General features: G+C 50.0%; 1 protein-coding gene across 1 annotated transcript in view; it reads left to right on the forward strand.

Moving 5' to 3' along the window:
* Positions 1-2314: 2314 nt before the first annotated feature.
* LOC146854879 (sodium- and chloride-dependent betaine transporter-like) overlaps positions 2315-25224 on the forward strand; it is an 898269-nt gene continuing 875359 nt past the window's right edge. The window contains exon 1 of the mRNA XM_085652289.1: positions 2315-2338. The gene's annotated coding sequence lies outside the window, so the exon portion shown is untranslated. The remainder of the gene's footprint in view (positions 2339-25224) is intronic.

Below are 25224 nucleotides of genomic sequence, written 5' to 3' on the forward strand. Positions count from 1 at the left end.
TCTGTGCGGGCCATCGTCAGTATTTTCTCAAGTGTTGTTGGTTCTTTTAGAATGCGTGCCCTGAACTCTACTGACTGACACCCTTCAATGAGACGCAGTCGTATTGCTTCTTCATTGTTGAACTTTTCGAATTCGCAATATGTCACCAACTTCCGCAATCTTGTTGCAAAATCATCCATACTCTCTTCTGATTGTTGGCATGCCGTATTGAACGTGTACCTTTCAAAATCGATGTTGCGTTGGGGGTCGAATTTCTCCGTGAGGCACGCTTTCGCGCCTTTGTAGTCCGTCGTCTTTTCACTCGGGAATGTCATTATTAGGTCTTCTATCTCGTCCCCTGCAAGGTTAACCAGCAGATCTAGCTGTTTGTTATCCGCGACGTCCGTTGCGCGCATGTAGCGTTCCAGTTGTCGTATCCGTCTCTCCCATCTGATGCCTGCTTATAGTTCCGATATGTTAAATGGCAGTGGCCTGCGGAACACAGCTTGTGTGCTCCTTGTGTCTTCGTCACCCATTTCCTTTGTTCTCTCCTTTTCTTTCTTTCTTTCTTCCTTTACTCTTGGTGCCTTTAGTTGTTGCCTTATTTGTTCTTCCTCTTGCTATTTCCTTTGTTTAGCACGTTTTCTGCTTTTATTCCTCTTTTTTTTTCGTTGTTTTGGCTTTATTTTACTTTTTTGCCTGACTTAAAATGGCCTCCCGGCCTTCCTGTGCTGTGATTGGCCCAATTTCCCTGACTCCAAGATGGCCGCCGCACTCTCGCGCGATTTCGCGCTGTCTGGGACTTTGCCTGACTCTCTAAAATGGCCACCATCTATCTTGGATGCTGATTGGGTCTTTTGCCTGACCCCAAAATGGCCACCTCCTCTCGCGAGAGTTTGTTGAAAACTCACGCACGGGAGAGTCTTGATTTCCTTTTCTCGGCTGCTTGGTCAGTTTCGCGCTGTGCTTACTTGTGTCAGCAGCGCCGGGGTGGGCTCCCACACCGATGTTCTTTCTCTGCTGGGCACTTTGGACTAGCCAGTTGTCGCGTCGCTTGCCCTGCAATGACCACCACCACGCAGTAGGTGCAAGTATTCTTTACTGTCTGTACATTAGGCAGCTAGCATGCAGCGCGTCTGCTCCTGGTCATCCCTTTCTGTGTACTGCCCCTTAGCCTCCCCCTGACGGGAACTGGTGTCCAGTGACCTGCCCTGGGCATTGCCCTCTCCCCGGTCCTAGTGTCCACTCCTCAGGACACTACAGATGGGTGTGCACTTTAATTGCTCACACAGCAGCAAAGGGTGGAGGGTTAATGGCCCATTGCTAGACTAGATGTCGTGGCCACCACGCTCCTTGTTTGCATGAAAAGTGTATCAGCTACTTCTATGGCACTTGCTCTGGCAAAAGTGAGACAATTGTGATGGGACACCCACTTATTGTGCTGGTTTCTCATTCAGGTTAGGCCTTGCTGACGCATAGACATATCCAGCATCTTACAAATAGTTGATTGTCTAAATAAGAGTAGATTATACTGGCAGTAAAAAACATTTCAATTAAATGCTGAAGCGCATGCATTTGCTAGGAAAAGAAGCTGACAATGAAATGGATTGAAGTGACCATCATTGTATTGATGAGACGCAGTTGTGTACCAAACCCAGACTGTATATTCAAGATGAACCATTATAGTTGGCTGATTTTATTTTAATTGTAGATGGTTCTTATCTGAGATACAATTTTGGAACTCTTGAGCAGCATATGCAGTCTGCACAGTGACGTATATTTTGGAAGCATTATACTTATGAATTGAAAGTGCAGCACAAGTGGCAGAATTCATTGCAATTGCAAGAGCATATAGTTTAGCCAATGGATTGACTGTTACAATCTATACAGATCATCAGTGCAGGTTTAGACGGATCCGTGAATTTGGGAGTAATGGTCACGAAAAAGTTTCTTGGCATCTGCTGGCACCCCAATAGGAAACGGGCCACAAATTCCAGATTTGTTAGAAACACTGAAGTTTCTAGAAAAAGGTGCTGTAATTAAATGTGCCTCACACAACAGGGGAGATGACATAGATTTGACAGCAAACAATTTTGCTGATCCAGCTGTACTGTACTGTGCTCTGCCTCTGTTACATTGAGAAATAATGCAGCATCAGCATGTGAAAAGGAAAATGTCAATACTTTCTTGTCTATTTCAGCTCAATCACTCGAGGTGTTGAGGAAACTGCAGCGTGAGGTGCCAGAGAATGAAAGGAAAGGATGCGAACAAGTTGTTTGTTCAAACTAAGTAAATGAAGTCTAGATTTCTAGTGACAGAATAATTGCTTTGCCTGATTCCACGTTGCTGCAGTGGCAAGGTATGTTCATGGAACTACACATGTGGGTGGAGCTTGCATGCATGTCATCATTATTTAAAAGGTATTGGTTTAATTCATGTTTCAGAGCTGTGTCAGGGGCAGTACCTGCCAGCGGGTGAACACCGGCAAAAGAACAACAGTGACCATGAGTCACACAGGAAGTCATAAGGTCGTTTCACAAGGCCACAGTTAGATTTTGTTGAAATGAAATCATGCATTGAGCTAAAGCACAGTTTGGTATATGTTTATTTTGCAGGAGGGTTGAGGCCCTCCCAACCAAGGGATGTGATGATCTCTCTGTATACAAGCTCTTGTTAAGTGTGTGGATACGTAGATTCAGTTTGCCAAAATCTTTACAATCAGATAGGGGAGCTAATTTTAAGAATGAATCATGAGAATTGTTTTTCATTGCACCGAAGGTATCGACAAGAAGCATCAGGAATTGTGGAGGGGCCTTTAGTACCCTCAAAGCACAGCTGGCAATGGTGTGCACATTGTGCCCGATTCACAGAACTAACTTAAGACAAAATCCTAAACTTACTACCATTTACTCATTTTGGTATTCACAGAAGGCACTTACTCATTTTGGTATTCACAGAAGGCACTTACTCATCAATGAGTAAGTGCATTCTGTGAATACCAAAATGAGTAAATGGTAGTAAGTTTAGGATTTTGTCTTAAGTTAGTTCTGTGAATCGGGCCCACTGACAACATTGAACTTGCCAGATGACCATCCCTTGGTACTTGTAAGTATAAGTGCACCTAAAAAGACTACAGTCTTGTATCCACATGAAATCTGATGGGCCGAACCATGCTGGTTCCTTGTATTGCTGCAGCTGCACTTGTGAATACTACTGATAATTTAACAAACAGATTTTAATATTTGTCAAATTATATTTTCAAAGCAGCTCAGGTAATATTCCTTTTTATGAAAGCCATTCCGTGTTTATTGCTTTAGATGATTCTCACGAGAAAGGAGAAAGTCAGACGTTGACAATCCAAGTTATGTGTATGACACCTGGAGCACAATGTAAAAGATCTCAGTAAAAGAGAGGAGAACAAAAAGCGATACATTAATTGGGGGAAAAGTGATTTTGTTGATGGTGGTGGTTTGACGCCACAAAGAACCACGTTAGAATTAAAAAAATCTTTTTTTCTCTCACAACAGAAATCTAGACTGTTGCATCACACAATTCCTCATGCACTGCCAAAGAGAGCCATAGGCCAGATGTACCAAGAATTGCTTTCACGATTCTTTAATAGAGCATTTTACCGATTCGTTATTTTAGAATCACAAAATGCAATGTACGTAGGATTTGCAAATTTTTTTGCGCATCCTTAACTTTCCCTATTAGCGAATCGCACATTGCGATTCGCTATTATGGAATGCCTTCCCATTTATCCCCATGGGCCTAGAGACCCATAGGAATGAATGGGAAGGCATTCGCAATTTGCGATTACCAAATAAGTAATCACAAATTGCGAATGCAATTGCAAGGGTGCCAGGGGGACATAAGGCCCCCTGATGCACCCCCAAAAAAGGTAAGTGTTCACATGTGGCGCACACACATGATATAACTGCATTCTCAAAATAGGTAATCACAAAAATTGCGATTACCTATTTTGTGAATGCTTTTTGGGTTGATACATCCCAAAAGGGTTTTTACCGTTCGCAAACGGGCCGATTCTGCAAATCGGCCCAATTGCGAACAGTAAACCCCTTGATACATCTGGCCCCAGGGGAGCAAATTCTGCATGTGTGTCGATTAGTTAAATTACAGTTCAACGTACCTGAGAGCTATTATGGCACGTTAACCTCATTCTTTCTGCAGCAAATAAATTGCCAGTTTAGGCCACCATTCCAAGCTAAGGGCTAAATTCTGGTCCATGAGATGTGTGATAATTATTACACCTTCACAGTTTTTCCTCACATATTATGGTGGTCAAACCTGCCAAAATTTATTGAGGAGGAAAGCCTGGAAAAAAAGGCAGTCATGACAAATTCAGGGTGGTTTAAAACCGATTCTGCATGTCATGCCTCAGTTTCAAGTAAAAAAGAAAACTCGAAATTGTAGGAGTTTACTACTCGTAGTAAACACCTCAAGCTGGTGTTATCATATTTAGCAAATGTGAGAAATACCCCGCCCTGTATCTGTAACTTGGCATGAGGCCGTCCAGGCGCACAACGCCCATGGTGCTCAAATGGCTTCAGCCCCCCCACCCGTCGCGTGCGGCAGCCCGGGCTGAGACAGCTTCCCGGGTGCGCACACAGCCGCACCCAAGTACTTGTCAGCTCTTTAAAAAACATTCTGCTTGTTAACGAGGCTTTGTTGTTTTTCACCCATTATCAGAGCCCCTGCATCTCTATTCTGCCTATTGCTTGGAGAATTCGCCCCCCACAAAAAATGTTCTTAGCAAACCCCCCACCCCCGCCGCCCCAAAATGTGGCTCTAGTTGCGCCTCTGAGGCCGTAGATCTTTGCACAGTGCCTTTCACATGTGCACCATAGCATGAGGTCCCCGTCCCAGCCATACTGCGGGACGTGCTATTTCAGGTTCAAATATATTCTTTTTTATCATAAATGTGTTTCTTATTCTAATATGATAAACCAAAATTCAACAAAAATCGCAAGGGACGTTACATAGAAGAGCAGGGCAGTCCATGAACCCGAATATACAATCTATTAAATAGTTCCGGTATATTCCACTTTTCAGTGACAGATGGTAAATAAAAAACATGCTTATAATCCTCGGAGGATATCATAAGGAGTCCAGCATTAACGATCAGGAGCATCAGCATTTTGTAGCAGATCACCTGACCGGTCCCCAGACGTCCGTCGGGCCAGCCTCAGGGTGCACATCTGCAGGGTAACTCTCTGCTTGGTCATCGCAGCATGTCAGGTCCTGCATCCATTGCAGGCGCGCAACACCCATTGGACTCAAAGGGCTTCAGCCCCCCCCCCCCCCCACCCCCTCGTGTGTGGCAGCCCGGGGATGAGACCTTCCCGGGCAATAAAGCAGCCACACCCGAGCGCTTCACAGGTCTTTAAAACACCATTTGCATGTTAATGAGGCCTCGCTGTTGTTTCACCCCTTCTAAGAGCCCCTGCAGCTCCATGCTGCCTATTGCTTAAAGCTCAGCCCGCCCCGACATTTTTGCTCAGCCCCCCCTGCCCCCCCCTAATTTGGCTCTAGTTGCGCCTCTGATCCATTGTAGGTGCTTTCCTGTGCATCGATACTGTTGCAGTCAGCGCTCTAGCGTCTGACGCTAGAGCGCGTAAGTCACCAATGGTGTGCGTACGCCACGACGGTGGCGTACGCGGCAGATATAAATAAAGGGGGCGTGCCCCGTTTGGGCACTCGCACCGAGACACTGAAAGTGGTGGGGTCTCAATTCTTTCACGCGCGCTACTGCCGCTAGGCCCGCGCTGTACAGCCGCGCAACACTGGCGACAAGGCGGCCGGACCCGCCGCGTGGAACGAACACAGCGCCACCTCCTGCTGAGCGCATCGCGGCAGCCCCGCGAACGCGCACCTGCCTCACTCGGACCTCCCTCGGGCCTGCCATGCGGCCGCACCAGCTGTTCACCCTGTCGGCGTTCCAGCCCTGACACGGCCCGCACCTCGAGGTGAGCACGTGTGCACCAGACACTGCCTGCAGCAAGTAGCCGATGAAGATTCCCGCATACGCCCTCACAGCCCTGCCTTAGGCCTGCATCTTCACGCCACCTCCTCTGCACAGGCCCACGTGCCAGCGTCCGACATTGCCTGGGGCCCCGGCTGTGCTGCCCGTTGTCCAGCCTTCGCACACCCGCTACACCACCCGGAGCCACCCTCCGCTGCAGCGCCATGGGGGATGACAACCTCCCACCGCCAAGCCACCCGTTTCACCCGCCGACTGGCGTCCTGCCACCATTCAGCGAGACTGCTGACCCTGCAACGGCCGCACCACGCTGGCAGACATGGATTGGGCGGCTCAACAACTACTTCATCGGCTCCAGGGAGACGGATGGCGCGGTGAAGCGTTCGCTCCTTCTTCACTACGCGGGGGAGGAGGTATACCTGCTATTCAAACACCTCCCTAACACTGGTGGCGCGGACGACTACGACGCAGCCATGACGGCCCTCAACACGCACTTTGACCCCCAGATGAATCCGGACTTCGAAGTTTTCAAAATGCGTCAGGCGAAGCAAAAAGAAGGGGAGTCGGTGGATGCATTTCATGCACGGCTGAGGGTGCTCGCGGACACTCATCTGGTCGGCGACCGGGCGAAGGAGGAGATCAGATCGCAGCTCATTTACGACATCCGAAGTAAGAAGTTGCGGAGCCTCATCCTCCGCCAACCGAACATTCCAATGGCAGACATCCTGGTGCTAGCACGATCCCACGATCTATCCGACGCACGGGCGGAAGAGATGGAACAAGCACTCACGCGAGGCACGGGGCCAAGTGTGAGCGTCAAAACGGAGCGTGCAGACGCAGTGCGGACACACGAGAAGAAACGCCGGCCAGCAGCTAGACAGTCGCCCCCGACACAGTGCGACTACTGCGGGTACGAAGAACATCAAGGAAAAACCTGCCCAGCGAAAGGGAAGACGTGCACCAACTGTGGCACCCTGAACCATTTCTCCTCCGTCTGCAGGAAGCGCGCCACACGGAAGGATGCTCGAGGGAAGAGGCCCACAAAAGGCATGGTGAGGCAACTATCCCAACTATCCCTCTCCTCACGAACCGACACCGGGCCCAGACACACGCAAGCCCTACAGGAGGACGACTCGGAGTCTGACGACGGAGAGGAGACATACGTGGTCTCGTTCACCAGGGCCTTAAAAAGCACGAGACGTCCTCAACCTCGGTGCGACATCATGGTCGCAGGATCAAAGGTGAACGCCGTGATCGACACGGGGGCATCCGTCACTGTCATGGGAGTGCAGCAATATAACCGCCTCCGACCAAAGCCAGAACTCAAAGCCTCGAAGGCCCGGATCTATGCCTACGGCAGCGATGTTCCTTTGCCCCTCCTAGGGAAAATGACAGTACCGGTGGGAACGGAGGATGCCGAAATCACCATTGAGGTGCACATCATCAATCAAGAGGTAGACACCCTCCTGAGCGGGCATGCCGCTGAAGACCTAGGGCTCCTGGTGTTCCTCCGGAAAGTTCAAGACACTCAAACGGCCAACCTGCTGGATCAGTTCCCGGAACTATTCACCGGCCTAGAAAACATCAAACGCCCACCGGTCAAGCTCCACATCGACCACTCCGTCACGCCCACAGCCCTGAAACACAGGCGAATTCCGTTCTGTCTACGACCTCTGGTGGAGGAAGAACTCAAGAAACTGGAAGAACAAGGGGTCATAGAGACAGTCACCGGCCCCACTCCGTGGGTGTCCCCGATGGTAATCGCGGAGAAACCTCGTCAACCAGGTAAAATCCGGGTGTGTATCGATATGAGGCTCCCCAACAAAGCCATCAAGAGGGAGAGGCACATCACGCCCACCATGGATGACATCATCGCAGACCTCAACGGCGCGCGGTGGTTCTCCAAATTGGACCTAAACGCAGGCTACCACCAGCTAACATTGGCCAAGGAGAGTAGGTACATCACCACTTTCAGTACACACCTAGGACTGAGACGATACCGACGACTTAACTTCGGGATATCGTCAGCGGCGGAGATCTTCCAGAACGCAATCAGAGACATTTTACAAGGCCTGCCCGGAGTCATGAATGTGAGTGACGACATCCTGATTCACTCCACAACCGTAGACGAACACTATCGGCGAGTCAGAGCCACGCTGACACGCCTCAGAGAGTAAGGAGTCACACTTCACAAAGACAAGTGCCAGCTGTTTCAGCAGCGGATAGAGTTCCTCGGGTATACGTTTACCAACGACGGAATTCAAGTGGATTCCCGGAAATCCCAAGCCATCAAGGACGCTCCTGCACCTGCATCCGCCGCAGAGGTACGCAGCTTTCTGGGAATGGCCACGTACTGTGGAAGGTTCATTCCGAACCTAGCAACGATTGCTGAGCCACTCCGACAACTCACGAAAAAGGACGCCCCGTGGCAGTGGGGGCCCCAAGAAGACTCCGCGTTCCAATCCGTCAAAAAAGCGCTCCTCGACCAGGCCACCTTAGTCTATTTCAACCCGGCACGGAAGATGGAGCTGATAATTGACGCCAGCCCAGTGCGACATGGGGCAGTCCTCACCCAAGAGCAAGAACCGGGCCGGTGGGCCACGTTGGCCTACGCAAGCAAGGCGCTCACAGCGACCGAACGAAGATATTCCCAGATTGAGCGGGAGGCACTCGCCATAAGATGGGGCTGTCGACACTTCCACCTGTACGTCTGTGGACACCCGTTCACGGTCGTGACGGACCATCAGCCGCTGGTACCCCTGTTCAGAGGGACAGCCCCACACCCCCCGCCGCAAATAGAACGGTGGGCCATCGGACTGCAACAATACCACATGGACATAACATACCGGCCTGGCGCCAAGAACCCGGCCGACTTCCTGTCCAGACACCCGGGCAACTGCGAACACGTCCCGGCTGGGACAACGGAGGAAGACGACGCCGAAGCACACCTCGATTTCATCGCGGCACTAACATGCCCACAAGTACTGACACTACAAGAGATTCTGCAAGCCGCGGAACAAGACCCCGTGAGGACCAAGACCAGGGAAGCCCTACAGCGAGGGTCGTGGACCAACTTCTTACAGTCTGCCAACACGTGGACCCAGGAAGAAAGGGCGGACCTACAGCAGATCTGGCGCGTACGGAACGAGCTCAGCACCACCAGAGACGGGATAGTCCTGAGGGGAGCCAGGATCGTCGTGCCAACAGCGCTGCGCCACCAGGCCACCCTCCTCGCCCACAAGGGACATCAAGGGACGAAGAAGATGAAGGCCAGGATGCGAGAAAAGGTGTGGTTCCCGGGATTGGACGCCCTGGTGGGTGACATCGTAAGGAGCTGTCCAGCGTGTCAGATGACTAGCGGACCTGAACATCCGGCCCCCATCGCAACTGAAGAGCCAGGAAAGCACCCCTGGGACAAAATCAATGTTGATTTCGGGACCCTCCCCGATGGGAGAGTAACGCTAGTAGTGATGGACAACTTCTCCAAGTACCCCCTGGTGGACGCGCTGCCATCCACCGCCTTCACGTTTGTAGGGCCAGCACTGGAAAAGATATTCCACATGTTCGGGCGCCCGTCGGAACAGAAAAGTGACAATGGGCCGCCGTTTCAAGGCCACGAGTTTAGGGAGTTCCTCGCCCTCCAAGGGATACGACACCGGCGGATCACCCCGCAGTGGCCTCAGGCAAACGGCGAGGTCCAACGCTTTATGAGGACACTAAACAAAATCCTCCGCATTGCCAGTGCCGAGCGGCTGGACCCTGAGCGAGAAATTCAGCGCTTCCTAGGAGAGTACCGGAGCACACCCCACTGCTCCACCAAGCAAGCCCCCTGGGCCCTCATGCTGAAGGGGACCCGCCGGGATGGTCTACCCACAGTCCCAGGGTGGGCCCCCCCACCATTTGAGGCGGAACAAGCGCTGTGACGATCACGCCGAAACCAGCAAGTGAGCCGGGCCAGAGGGTGTCGGGAGCGCGCCCTTGGGCCGGGGGACAATGTCCTCATCAAGGACCGACGACCTGGGGGAAAGTTCAAGCCACGATACGAGCCGGGAACTTGGACGGTGGAACGCCGCCGAGGGACAATGGTCACAGCTCGCCGGGGAAACGAATCAGCCACCCGCAACATCTCGTGGTTCAAACGCATCCCCACAGCCACAAGACACCGCCTGGAGTCCGGAGGAGAGGAAGAGGAGGACGTTAGGGTCCCCGAGAGAGAACGATCACCACCGCCCGACCAGCTCGAAGGGATGGCAGCCCGGGACGGGCCCAGCTCCGAAGCTGAGGAGGCGGAACGTGATGGCCCGTCGACCACCAACACCCGAGCGACGGGCAGGTACGAACTGCGACGGAACCCTCCACCAAGCAGCTGTCTCAAAGACTTTGCCTGCCAAGTAAGTGACTGAAAAGAGGGACTTCTGGTCCGAGTTTCATCGTCTAAGTTGGATAGGGATGTTGCAGTCAGCGCTCTAGCGTCTGACGCTAGGGCGCGTAAGTCACCAATGGTGTGCGTACGCCACGACGGTGGCGTACGCGGCAGATATAAATAAAGGGGGCGTGCCCCGTTTGGGCACTCGCACCGAGACACTGAAAGTGGTGTGGTCTCAATTCTTTCAGGCGCGCTACTGCCGCTAGGCCCGCGCTGTACAGCCGCGCAACAGATACCATGGCCACCCGTCTCTTTGCAAGTATAAAAGCCATGAATGCAAGCGTCAGTGGTTTTAGGGAGGCCATCCAGAAAGGGAAGCACCGGCAAGGGTAGGCCAGAGGTTTCAAGCATTCTGCTCAGTATGTCAAAGGCCTTCGTGCAATATTGCATTAGCTCCGTATAGACCCAATGAATGAAGCGTTTACTAACTAAATTAAGCTTTGGCTGCCAAACGCAGCCTATGGTAGGTCCACATGGACCGAGCCGCAGTACCTCTCTTGGGTTTGTCATCCTGCAGACAAAGGAATATTCCACCCTCAGATAGGTTTCACATGTGCGCTATGCGCAGTGGTCGAAGTGGGCGGGATCGGCAGGGCACGGCGTGCCCCTACTTCTATAGTTCATTAGATCCCGTGCCCCTACTTTTCTCGTTTTAATAATGCGTCCCAGGACGGCAGAAATCGCCAAGGCCTGCACAGAAGTTCGGGGACGGGCGGTGCGCAGAGAAGGAAAGGGACTCTGTCTTTTCTTTCTTGCCAGAGAAGGCAAGCACAGTGTCCACTTCTGCTCCGTCGCTGAGAGCTGACCCTCCCACCCCCCCTCCCTTTCTTCCTCTTGTAAACCGTGACTTCAAGAAAGGGTTCTCATCCTCTCTTTCCTCCTTTCGTGTATTTCTTCCCCTGTGAAATGGATCCAAAAAAGAAAAATACTTTTGCTGCAAGTGTTGACTTTTTCTGACATGATTCTATTCCAGAGTACAGCCTTGGGACGGAGAGAAATAAAAGGTTCAAAATATGAAAAATAAAGAAAAAACAAAATAAAGCATGACAGTGTTCACATAGCGGCCAGATTAAGTTTCCCAGTGAAGCGCTACTTTTTAAAAATCTTTTCTTTGAAAACGCATTGTTTTCCCTGAATGAGGATGTGCACCATTCCTGGAGATACTGCAATGCCGGATTGATGGGTGGATGGGAAAACAAAATGCGTACCACGGCTAGGTGTTCATGGATGTGGTTCTTTTACCATACTGCTTGCGCTTTGTAAGGATATAAGCAATGCATACATGCCAACACTCCCGATTCAGGCGTGAGACTACCGATTTGACGGCTAGTCTCCCGCCTCCCGATTCCTGCAAGCAAAAACCCGATTCCTCGGGGTTTCAGCTGACAGGGCTTGGTAATGTGTAACGTGCTAATTCTTCCAGCAATAGTCAGAATGGCGATGCAGGGGCTCTAGAAGGGGTGAAAAACCAACAAAGCCCCATTAACAACCGAATGGTCTTTTAAACACCTGTGAAGTACTGGGGGGGGGGGGCTGTGTGTGTGCCCGGAAGCTGTTTCAGCGGGGGAGGGGGGGGTGTATGCACTGACTGCAACCTGCCAGGCCAGTGCACAACTCTTGCATCCCCCTCTTTCTCTGCCTGCCATTGCGCTCCATGCTTCTGAAAGGTGATAAAAAAAACACGTGAATTTGCTTTCAAATGTCCGATCCTGCAGCAGCACACTTCCAAAGTCCATACATGACAGAAACCCGATTGAAGGCTCCATTCTCCCGATTTTTTTTTTTTTTTAATCTCCCAATTTGCTCTTCTGAAATGTTGGCATGTATGGCAATGGACATTGAAGCGGGACCCTTCCGGGCCCTGTAGTCATGTCCTTAACTTTTCAGGCATAATCACTCACAGATTTCTGAATAGATTTCTGAATAGTGAGTGTAAATACATTACGATAACCATGTTGTTCCTGCTTACATTTCACATGCTTAACTAAATCTTGAATTCCCTATGAGTGTTTGCTTTTTTCAGGATGTTGTTACGTTTTTTAGGCAGCATATTGCTCTTGTCTAGTGCGTAATTTGCAAGGAGTCACATCCAGGTATTTATAGCAGGGCACAACTGGGTTGTAGTTGAAGGCCATGCAAGTTTCTCTCAGTGGGGCAGTATGGTGTTCAGTGGGGAAGAGAATGTGGCACTATGGTCAGAGCTGCCGAATTGGAATTGGGGAACAAGGTTCAGCTTTCATGACCAGTCCACCAGACCACTCTCCTGAGGGAGCACATTCCCATGCTAGGTCTAAGAAGGCCCAGCAAGACCATAGAAGCCCTGGTGTCTTAGCACCAGCAGCTTTACCCTAGTGGGGGCAAGTGTGGGTTAACCTTGGAGGTCTGTCCCCTCCAATCCATACTGAAGTTCACCTCTAGTGTTGCGGGCAGGCTTATGAAGCAGCACACCCTGGAGCAAGGTCATAGGACCCTTGAGAAGTGCCAGCTCTAGGGCGATGCGACCAGTGTGTTCCCACCGGGTGCTGACTTTAGGTGGCCCTTTGTCTTCTGTAACATTTCCTCTACAGTGATTTACACACATATTATTGGTTGTCTCTGTGTAGTGTGTGTGATGTAAAGTGCTCTGAAACCCTACACTGGTATGAGTGGTGCTGTGAATCAAATTAAATGCATCTGAGGGAGAGTGTGGTTATGGAGAATTGAGGGGCACTGTTAGAGGGTGGTAGTGTGGGAGTCCATGGCGAAGGTGGTCATTGGGGGCACCAACAAACATTGTTGCACAGGGCTCCACCAGCACTAAAGCCGGCCCTGCCCTTGAGGCCAGTCCACCTCACCCACTGGTACCTCCATTGACCTTGTTTCAGCTGTAGTAGCTGCAACTCACCAGGGATTGGCAAAGCAGGATTTGCACGCACACAAAACTATGTTCGCAAACCTTACATTTCTCTGCTTCATGCTCAAGCACTTTTAAGACGTGCTGCCTGCTTTGGGGCCACTGGAATTATTATGCAGCAAAAGAAGACAAAATTACGCCGCATGGTTGACTAGATTATGCAGCAATAAAAGACTGCAACATAATGCAGTATATTTTCTGACACTTTATTATTTTGAAATTTTTACACATGCTAACAGTCTCTGGAAAGATTTTGCCGTATTAGTACCAGTGTATCATACAAATGCAGCAGTGAGAAAGGTGATCAGTCAACCTTTACAAAGGGCCGTCCACTTTGCAGCAGCACAAGTCACATTTTTTTAGTAACTTTTGATCCGTTTGAGCTACAAACAATTTATTAGTTAAAATTGTCAAATTATGCAGCAGATGATGTATTATGTGGCAAATAAAAACTTTTGCAGACTAGGATATTTTCCCATTCATGTTTGTACTGCTCTTGTGGAAAAAGGGAGGAGAAGTGCTGATGACAGAAACTCCATGGATCAGAGACAAATGGCTTGTGCTTCCACTTTTAAGCGTATAATGGGACATTCTGTGATTGGAAACGTGTCCCACTTTGTGATTGTATTTTAATGTCAATAACTCATATTAAACCTTAAATAATTATGTGTATCCATTCATTGAATTAAATAACATAATAAGCTGTAACTGGACAGTAAAATGTCAAACAAATACTAAAAATTGGGATGTTTTGCACACTGATCCAGTTCTCGGGTTATTCCCGCTCTCTGATTCTCCACCCACAGTTCCCCTACTTTTTTTTACCCCACTTCGACCACTGGTTATGCCCAACACCTTACATGTTTTAGCTATGTATTGCTCCATAGTGAGAGACAACAGTGGGTTTTTTTCTTTCGGAGTTTTACATAGCGTGAACTTGACCCTAACGCTTCATGTATTTGAGCGCTGTACATGAGCACCAGTTTCGTTACAGATGGACACATTCATTGTTGTTAGGTAGGGGGAGATTAAGTGATTTGCCCAGAATCATAGGATGTTGAGCGTCATTGCCGAGATTCGAAACCGGTTCCCCAGATTTAAGGTCGACTGCCCTTAGGCCACATCCTCTCGGCTATAAATAGATGCCGGAAGTGTGTGCGTCACGTCATCCCATCTGGTGCGCCAGTTCTCACCGTGCACTACAGGTTATATCATTCACATTGACATCGATCAACCAGACAGGCGGTTACCTGCAAACCCTGGAGAGGAGTGGCAATGCGATATGCCAGTATTTCAAAAGGTGTGCCCATGCAACCAAATAATATAAGAAACAAGCATTGGCATAGCCAATAGGTCTCACTTTTGGGACCTTATAAGTATTTAGTTATGCAGCACAATATCCTTTGTGCAATAACATTAGCTGTTGCATGGTTGAACACTTATAAGGCCCCAAAGGCGAGACCTTTTGGCTATGCCAATGCTTTTTTTATTTTTTTATTTTTAAAGGACAAGCAGTGCTATCAGGCTCCGGCTGCCACTTAGAGGTAGAGAGAGAGAGGTGTGTAGAGAGAGAGACAGAGAGGTGTGTAGAGAGAGACAGAGAGAGTGGGGTAGAGAGAGGGGTAGAGAGAGAGGGGTAGAGAGAGAGGGGTAGAGAGAGGAGTGTAGAGAGAGGTGTGTAGAGAGAGGTGTAGAGAGGTAGAGAGAGGTAGAGAGTTAGAGAGAGGTAGAGAGAGAGGTAGAGAGAGAGCGGTAGAGAGAGGTAGAGAGAGGTAGAGAGAGAGGTAGAGAGTGAGGTAGAGAAGAGAGAGAGGTAGAGCGGTAGAGAGAGAGGTAGAGAGGTTGAGGAAGAGAGGTAGAGAGGTTGAGGAAGAGAGCTTTTTTTTTTTTGTTAAAGGAAAAGCAGTGCTATCAGGCTCCGGCTGCCAATTAGAGGTAGAGAGAGGTGTGTAGAGAGAGAGAGAGAGGTGTGTAGAGAGAGAGAGAGATAGCGAGAGGTGTGTAGAGAGAGAGAGAGAGAGAGAGGTGTAGAGAGAGAGAGTAGGGTAGAGAGAGGGGTAGAAAGAGAGGGGTAGAGAGAGGTGTAGAGAGAGGTGTGTAGAGAGAGGTGTGTCGAGAGTGAGGTGTAGAGAGGTAGAGAGAGATATAGAGGAAGAGAGAGAGGTAGAGAGTTAGAGAGAGGTAGAGAGGTAGAGAGAGAGGTAGAGAGAGAGAGTGGAAGAGAGAGGTAGAGAGAGGTAGAGAGAGAGGTAGAGAGAGAGGTAGAGAGAGAGAGAGGTAGAGAGAGAGAGAGGTAGAGCGGTAGAGAGAGAGAGGTGGAGCGGTAGAGAGGTTGAGGAAGAGAGGTAAAGAGGTTGAGGAAGAGAGGTAGATAGGTAGAGAGGTAGAGAGAGAGGTATCACTGCCAAAATGCATTTACTGAAGTTCCGGTGACATTTCAGAAACATAATGACGCTAAGATCCGTTAGAAGCTTTTATTGTTTTATCGGGAGTGGATTTTACTCTTACAGATCAGGTTCCCAAGCAAGGCAATTAGTTTAAGTAGATTTACGCATTTGTTGTCATCCACTCCGTGCAGGATGACCAATTCTCTCACTAACCGAATTCCCGTTTTATGACAAGGAGGAGGGCCAGCGCTAATGTTTCCCACAAGCTGTCAGGTTTTATTCTGTCAATGAAAAGTCTTTTAAGGTACTGTAGTTTATCGGCAGATCGTGCTTAGCTGCGCCATAATTGTTTTTGAATACGCAACTACGGCGGAACATATGAAAAGTGGTTCTTCTGAGTAAGGTAACACCAGATTTCCTTAAAATGAAAGGCTTTGAGAGGCCCTGTGGTACACTGAGCGGTTAACCCCCGCTTCTCCTTAATTAGGGGCCTTTGCTGCAATTCCACAGCTGCAGAAGAACAGTAAATAGCTACTGCTCGCTGCCTTATAGCCAAAATACATATCCTGATTGCAGGGTGCAAAGCAGATAATGTTCCAGAAATGATTCCGTGCACAGCCATCGTGCTTTGATGTAATAACAATTCCATTACGTCTTTCTGAAGGCTTGATTCTGCTGTGCTCTTTCAAGTTGTGAAGATGAATTATTAAAAAAAAGACTGGCATGCTCTTGAGACTGCTCTGTAGTATTTTAAACACGACCTCAGAGAGAGAAAAGGGGGCACAAATGTAACTGTGTCACTCAATGGTAATGGAAACATTTTTTTTGTTGTTCATCGAGGTGCATACACAAAGCGAGGGCATGTTAAATACTAGTGTTGCCCATGCCATCATAGGTCAGCGACATCTGTGTAAACGTGAGGGTCACAAGTTCAAAATCTGGCAGAACTGAGGTAGCCTTTCATCCCTTTGAAGACGTTAAGATCTGTATTCGTGCAAACCGGGAACTGTATAATCAAGCAGCCGAGCCATTTGATGTCTTTAGACACAAGACACTCGGAAAGAAGACTGGGAAAGCGGATGGAGTGTGGGCCACCTGTGGATTGATTTTAGTGATAGGATTGTCCCCGTGACAAGGTCGTGCGGGTGATATCAAGTTGCAAAAGGCCACCGTATCAAAGGGGGGAGTGGGGAGTGCACGCACGCACACACAGAAGACAACTCTTTTAGCTGGACAGGCTTGAGGCTTGAAGAAGTAAACAAGTGGGAGGGGTGAGGGGAGCGCATGCGCGCTAAGCAGCAAAAGGATATACGAAAGGGAGGTTGTAGGAAACAACGAAATAGAATTAGTTGTGGAATAACGTGTGAGGATAACAGAGGCTGGGCCCAAAAACGGACTAAACGATGGGCAAGATAGGTAAACAAAAGACGGGAGGCCGGTAAGAGAGGAACAAGCCCAAGTCCGCGAGTGGTGCGAGCAGCAAAAGGAAATTTTAAAAAAAGCACGCGAGTGGTGCGCGCGCAGCAGCGGCAGAAGTGAAAGTGATCGCTCTCCAGATGGCGCCTCAGGCGCTGAAAGCTGGCGGCTGCGTGCCTGCACGCGCGCGTAACTGCAAGCACTAGGCCAGCAAAAGCGTGTGGTAGCACTTTTAAAAGCCCACTTACTAAATGTCTCGCAGGGCAGCCCATGCGCTGGCTCAGGCGAGACCTAAAAATAAGACACCCTGACTCTTTCATTGGCCTGGTGAAAGTTCTCCAGCTTCTTCTAGGTTTCTGGCCTGCCCAGACGATTCTAATAAGCAGCTGTTGGAAACATTCAAAGAAAACGCAGACTGGAGAATACACAAATAAAGAAAGTGTGATAGCAAAACCACCCTAATGAGCTAAATGCATCTCACCGTATTTGTGCAGTAAGAGCACTCAGGGGCATATTCTCAAGGACTTATCGCCGCCAAAGTTGCGATAAAAACATCGCCCCATTCACAAGCTGGTGTCAACAGCCCACAGCACCAGTTTACCCGCGATAGCAGCCGCAAAAAACATCGCCACAGATGACCCCTGCAACTATCGCTAATGAGATGCAGAGTAGGCGTTCCCGTGCCAAAAGCGGCGACAACACCACTCCACAACATTCTCAACGACCAGCCAGATCGGCGATTAGAACACAAAACAGGCAATAAGTCGCGTTAGCAGCAGGAAACTAACACCTACTCTGACCTGGTGCAAAGTCAGACGACATGCTGCACCGCAAAAGGGAGCCAAGCCCAGAGCCACACCTGAAGAACAACAGATGCACCCGGGCAACTGAACATGCAGCCTGGAAGGCTGAAAGGGCAACAACACCCGCCGCCACCACCCCCAGGACCCCCACTCCTCGGCACCCCCCAACCAAATACATGCCACATCAGCTACATTTAAACATGTGCAAAATATTCCGCATGATGTCGCACAATCACAACTTGTGACATGCATGTGTCGTCATAAAAATGAGTATCACACACTCACTTTAGAAGCAACAAATGAAATTTTATTAAAATGAACACTGAACTGAAATGAAGGCACATGGCGGCTCCCCTCGGAACAATCCGTAGGTCACAGCCTTCAAGACAAAAATCATGATGAGAAGGTGTGTCCTGTGCACATCAAGGGACAGAGAGAGAGCAAAGGAGAGAGAGAGGGAGAGAGAGATAGACGGACAGAGAGGGTGAGAGAGAGAGATAAGAAGAGAGGGGTAGAGAGAGGGAGAAGAAGAGAGGGGGAGAGAGAGATAAGTAGAGAGGGGGAGAGAGAGAGAGATAAGAAGAGGGGGGAGAGAGATAAGAAGAGAGGGGGAGAGAGAGAGAAGAAGAGAGGGGGAGAGAGAGAGATAAGAAGAGGGGGGAGAGAGAGATAACAAGAGAGGGGAAGACAGAGAGAGAAGAAGAGAGGGGGAGAGAGAGAGAGAGAGAGTGCCACCCCTGCGCACCCAGGCCACACTGCTCACCTGCTGCCACCGGTGTGTCCCCAACCACTTGCCAGTATGTATTGAAGTTCACCAGGTCACACATCTGAGACAAACCCGTCATCTGAAACAGAGTCCAGAAACATGATTGGCACAGTACACACAATTGTACAAGACAACATCGCCTGCCCGCCCCTGCGCACCCACGCAGCGGTACCCCAGCCCCTCCCACCACCCATCGGAGCATGCCTGCCCATGCACACGTGGCGGGGAGCCTATGCCGGCCGCAAAGCTTTGGGTGCCACTAACCCTGTTCAACTCCAGTCAGCGCCACGTGGTGGTAGGCCCGTGACGGCCGCAAGGCCTCGGGTGCCACTAACCCTGTGCGCAACAACTCATGGGCCCTTTATGATTGAAAACCGTGGAGCATCCGTCATCCAGTCACCAACGGCAGAGGGGAATGTGACGTCGTCGGCCCCTTATGTTGGCGCAGTCACATGGCCTGTGACGCCTGTGCCGGATGGTTGTGGTGTGTGTGCAAACCTGCCCTCAGGAAGTGGCTGTGACATGCTGACAACTAGACCAGTGACCTGCACACCACCAGTGAGTACGCCTGCGACGGGTAGCAATGAGGGCCCTACCTCGGAGCGTAAGCGGAGTGGTATGGCCTGCCGTACCCCGGACCAGTGCAGGGCTTGCAACAATGACTCATGGGTTCTGGGCGTGGTTCAGTCCATGTCCGGACAAGGAAGTGACTGATGCGTGTGTCCCTGTTGTAGTGTCCACGGCACCCGGAACACAATAGGCAATGTAGCACCCTCTGACTGGCATCCCACAGGATGAGCATCATTGACGCAAGGGAAATCACTGTCCCTACATTCATCCACACATTCATACATGAATAATGAAATACATAACACAGCAGTGCGTTACTGGATGTTTATTGGACATCCAGTGCAGTTTTGCAGCTGGAGCGGTACATTGCCCTGAGGAAGAGTACAGTCTGCAGTCTGGTCGCCGTGTCATTGACATCAAACAGGATATGGCAGTCCATTCCGCTGTCCAAGGTGAATGCATCAGAGTGTATCGGGGATCAGTGGAAGGTCATGGGGCCATGTGCGGCACCAAGCAGAGACAGGCCAGGTGGTGGAAATGAATGCTGGTGCCTCCTTCTGATCACAACCCCATCCACATCCTCGTCCCCGGATGTGTGCTCCGTCCCACCTGTGGGTGTTGCTGTACCGGCTGAGGCACAGTGTGCCACTGACACATCAGGTGCTGGAGTGGATCGACTGCCGCACTGTGAGGCAATGGAACACCAGGGGGCAGAGATGTGGATGGTGTGGGGGCAGCAGCATTCATCATCGCCACGCCTTGTGGCAGCAATGCCATGATGAGGATCTGCAGGGTATGGTAGATCCCAGTTACATTTCGCTGGTGTGCAGCGGTGGCTGCCATCCTTTCAGCCTCCATCCACACCATGTCCTCCATGAGCCTCCGCATGTGTGCCAGCTCACGGCTGGTATTGCTGGAGCCCCACTGAGCGGACAGGTGTTCTTCTCTCCATGTCATGACTCCAGCGATGGCAGTCAGGGCTCGTTGGAGACCATGCATCGGGCCTAAACACCCAAGGATGGGGTCCAGTTTGGTAGCTATGAGGTCGAACCCCACCAGCACCTGCTCAGCCGTCTCCCTCTGGCCCTCCAGCACACGGCATTGGAAGGCCATTTGTTGTTCTTGGGGGTCGTGGTAGACTGCCAGGGCTGTGGGTGCCTCCTGCTGGGTGGTTTGGGTGGTGGGTGGGATCTCCTTGATGCAGCTGAGCTGCCCTGATCCTGGAGGTGAGTCGCGGATGATGTCAATGATGCCTAGGATGGCTTGTGCGTCGATGCTGGGGTTGTCCTCCTCGTCATCGGTGAAGAGTGGCTGGGACTGCATTGCAGGGGGTGTTGACGGTGGCCCTGCAATGTGAAGGGGAGATGGTGTATTGCAATGTGTCCACATGTATGTAGCCGCATAGTACATGTTGACATTCAGACAGCATGGCATTGTACATTGTGACAGTCTGTAGATCTGGGCGATGACCCAGAGTCGTTGAGGGTGTGCACTGTGCTCTGCTTGATTGTGCATGTGTGCCATCATGGCCATCTCCACCCGTCCCCCCAGTACCTGGTGGTCACTCACCCTGATGTGGTTGTGTTGTGTCCTGTCGAGCAGTGTCCGATCCCCAACTCCGGCTACAGTATCCGCACTGATGACTGTCGACACTAGCTCCTCCATGTCATCCAGCACGAGCTGTGGTGCTGGGCCCCCACCTCCAGTCTGCATTGCTGCCTTCTGCTTGGCCTCAAGTTTCTCCTTGGTCTTTCGCTTGATGTCATTCCATTGCCTCTTGACCTCGTCCATTGTCCTCTTGTGCTCTCCGACGGCATTCACCTTGTCCACGATGTCCCGCCATATTCCATTTTTGGTGCCCGATGACACGTTGGAGGTGACGAATAGTTGTTGATGGTCTTCCATCACCTCCATGACTATGATCCTGTTCGCCTGCGGACTGAACTTCGTCTTCTTCTTGTCCTTGCCCTTCCCTGTCCCCGAGGTCCCGGGTTGGTCGTCAGGGGTGCTTGTAGGGTTGTGCTCGTCCTCTGCGCCTCCTCCGGCTGCCTCCATGGTGCTTGGGTGTTGGTCAGTTTGTGTTTGGGTGTTTTTTTCTACTTTTATGGCTGCCTATCGCTGATTTCCTCATCGCGCTTTGGTCCATCGCAGGTTTTTTCACGTTAGGGTTTGTGTTTTTATCTTCGTCGAGGTGGTTGTATCGCGGGTATTGGCCGCGTGTTCGGCAAAGTATCGCATGGGGCCGCCTTGTTGCGAATTCCAAGTTGACACAGGGTTATTTTCCCGCGATAGGCTGCGATGTGTAAAGTTGCGTTAACATTTTCTGGTGATGTTTATCACACGTTTTTTTAAATATACCCCTCAGTGTTCTATGCAATTTGTAAACTATTCCAATGCTGTACTATTGTTACGCTTAATGAGTTCAGCTACATCCCTCGTTGTTTGAATTCCCAAGTATTTAACATCATCAATACTCTCAAATCTTATGATTTCCCTAATGACAGGAGAAATGTTGTCATCTGGGTTTTGAAGATACAATTCTACGTCTTCTTCACAGATGGGTATCACCAATGGCTTGCAATTAATTTGCAATCCCAGCAGCAATTGAGAGTCACATATGAAACAAGCCACATTCTCCACCTTCATTGCAAAAATCAATGGTGACAGAGGATAACCCTGCTGCGTACCCGTGCTAATGCATAACAAGTTGGAGTACAGCCCGTTTAACCTAATCCTGGCCTGTGGTGTAGTCAATAAGAAGCAAATCAATTTCGAGAAGTAAGTCCCTAGCCCTATATGGCAGAGAACTTCCTGCAGGAATGGCCACTCAAGAAAATCAAAGGCCTCTTTGGCATCTAAAAAAACGGATATCTGGGGAATCCATCCAATTAAGAACAGCCATAAGTGTGGGGAGATTACAAGAGGTATGTCTTTGATGAAGAAAGCCAAACAGTTGCGGCAGGTTTAGGGACTGTATTATCAGCTGTAGGCATTGGGCAATTGTTAGATTTGGGGGTCTCTAGTTGGCATAGGTAGGTATCTGTGACAAATAGGGACCCTTGCGTCTAGTCAGGGTAAGGGGGTACACTCCTAAAATAACCCCTGCTCACCCCCTTGGTAGCTTGGCACGAGCAGACAGGCTTATCTCAGAGACAGTGTGTGAAGCATTTGTGAACACATACAGTAAATAAGTGACAACACTACAGATGGACACCAAGTTTTATATCAAAATAAGTATTTTTTATATAGATTTATCACACAACCATAAATGACAAAAATCCACAATACTGTTACTTTATAATGGTAGAATTTAGCTTAGTTCTCTTAAGATGGTAAATGCGACACTCAGAGCTCAATGTACCTTAAGATGCGACACGCAGGGCAACGAAAGTGTTGCAAGGATGGTGATGCTTTGAAGATCTGGTGCAAATAAACAAAGATAGTGCTTTCCTCTTGATGCGACACGCTTCCCGGTGATGCGGCGGCGCCTTATGCGACGTCGATCCTCTTCTCCAGTGATGCGAGATGTTTCCTCAACGATGCGAGCCGCGACAGGCCCTGCAACACTCTTCCCGGTGATGCGGCGGCATCTGCTGCGACGTCGATCCTCTTCTCCGGCGATCAGCCGCGACAGGCCCTGAAACACGCTTCTCGGAGATGCGGCGGCGTCTAATGTGACAGCAATCCTCGTCTCCTGCGATGAGCCGTGACAGGCCCTGCGACACACTACCTAGTGATGCGGCGGCGTCTGCTGCGACATCGATCCTCTTCTCCTGGCGATGCGAGGCGCTTCGGTGGACCTGCGTTGACACAACGATTCTTCTGCGACACGCTTCCCGTTGATGTGGCGGCATCTGCTGCGACGTCGATCCTCTTCTCAGGCGATGTGAGGCGCTTCATGTTGTGAGGCGGCAGTGGCAGTTTGGCGACACACTTCCTGTTCTTGAGTCGCGCTTCCAGCTCCTTGCGACACGCAAGTCCTCATAAAGACCAGCACAACTGCAGGCACTTCAAGAGTACTCTTGGGGAGCTGGTGGGTGAAGTCTGTTGGCCCTGAGACTTCAGCAGGAGGCAAGCACTTTTCCAAGCCCTTGGAGATCCTTCACAAGTTGAATAAAAGTGCACACAAAGTCCTTTCTCCTTTCTTTGGCAGTCAGGCAACCACTGCAGGCCAATCCCCCAAGCAGCACTTCAGCTTAGGGATAGTCTCTCCTCAGTTTCTTCTGGTTCCACTCCTCAGCAAAGGTTTCTTCTTGTTTTCCAAAGTGATCTAAAGTTCTACGGTTTGGGTCCTAATATTTATACCCAGTTTCTATTTGTTCTCTGAAGGCAGAGAAGCCTTTGCCTATTCCAAACCAGTTCTGGTCAGTCCTGGAGCACTTTGTTGACAAGACTCCTTCTTTCCTTTCAGAGTGCAGGGCAGAGACATCAGACGCACCACAGGAGGTGGAGCCAGCATTGTAGAGGGAAGGCACAGCCCTATTCAGGTCCCAGGTGCAACTCCACCCACCCATCTAGATGCAGATCTCTCTATTCAGCCCTGTGCTGAATCACCCTGTCTCCTGGAATTTCCCCAGCTCCTGTCACTCAAACTCCAGACAAGGAATACATAGCCTAGCAGAGGCAGGTTTGGATGGTTAGACAAGAAAATACCTACTTTCTAAAAGTGGTATTTTCAAACACAGAATACTTAAAACCAACTTCACTAAAATATGTATTTTATCATTCTGAGTTCAGGCATACTAAATTCGAATTTCTACCATGTTCCCTGAGTCAGTTAGGATTATAAGTAAGCCTGGGCAAAGCACTACGCTACGCTCGCGTAGTTTGCGAAGTTCGCGCTACTTCGCACTACGCGAACTGCACGTAGCACAGTGCGAACACGCGTAGCGTAGTGTTGCGTAGTGCTGCGGTCATTTTTTGCTTGCTCGCGGTCCTCAACGTCAAGTTGGCGACCGCGAGCAAGCAAAATGACATCCCGGCGAGACTTTTTCCTTGTTCGCGATCAGCAACTTCAAGTTGGCGATCGCGAGCATGGAAAATAAACCTCCCGGCGAGATTCCCAACGCGAGGAGGTCAGGTTTCTCATTGCGAGTGGTCGCGTATGCTCGCGACCGCTCGCGATGAGAAACTACCAGTTCGCGTTGAGAAAGCTGAAGCTCGAGTAAAAATCTACTCGAGCAGCAGAAAACTACAGCTCGCACTGTGCAAGATGCCATTTCCAATGATTGCACAGTGCCGGTTGCTTGTCCGCACTGTGCAATCATTGAAAACGACATCTGGCACAGTGCGAACAAGGTACTACGCAGTTCGCGAAGTGCTACGCGTAGCTCGCGTAGTGCGAACTTCACTTTGCGTAGCTTCGCGAAGTGCTACTTCGCGAACTACGCCCAGCCCTAAATAAGATGTCATAATCAAACTGCCCATTCAGGCCTATGGGGAACAGTTAGCCTTGCAATAGTAAAAAACAAAAATGGCTGTAACTCACTATTAGGACATGCCACACACATCAGGGTCTGTCCTACCTTATACTTACAATGCACCCTGCCCTTGGGCCTGCCATAGGGGTGTCTGATATGAAGAAAAGGGAAGGTTTAGGGACTGGCAAGTGGGTGCACTTGCCCAGTCAGCACAACAGTACCAGACTGCACACAGGCAGGCCTTAGACACACTTTTACAGGCTGCTTCTGTGGGTGGCACAACCAGTGCTGCAAGCCCACCAGCAGTATTTGGATTACCAGCCCTGGGCACTCCTGGTTCACTGTACTAACCAATCATGGAATCACTGATTCATACATCAATTTACAATAGTGAGCACTTTCACTGTGGCACTGGACAGCAGTGGCACAGTGCCCAAAGCATCTAACACCAGCAAAAACTCAAGAGGCAACAGCAAAAAATGGAAGGGAGACCCACGCCAAGGTGCCAGGTCTACCAGCAATGATTTTAGCAGATCTTTTATTATCTGTGTTTAAAAGGGACA

The sequence above is a fragment of the Triturus cristatus genome, chromosome 4_1 (genome assembly GCF_964204655.1).
Source record: "Triturus cristatus chromosome 4_1, aTriCri1.1, whole genome shotgun sequence".
Classification (NCBI taxonomy): domain Eukaryota; kingdom Metazoa; phylum Chordata; class Amphibia; order Caudata; family Salamandridae; genus Triturus; species Triturus cristatus.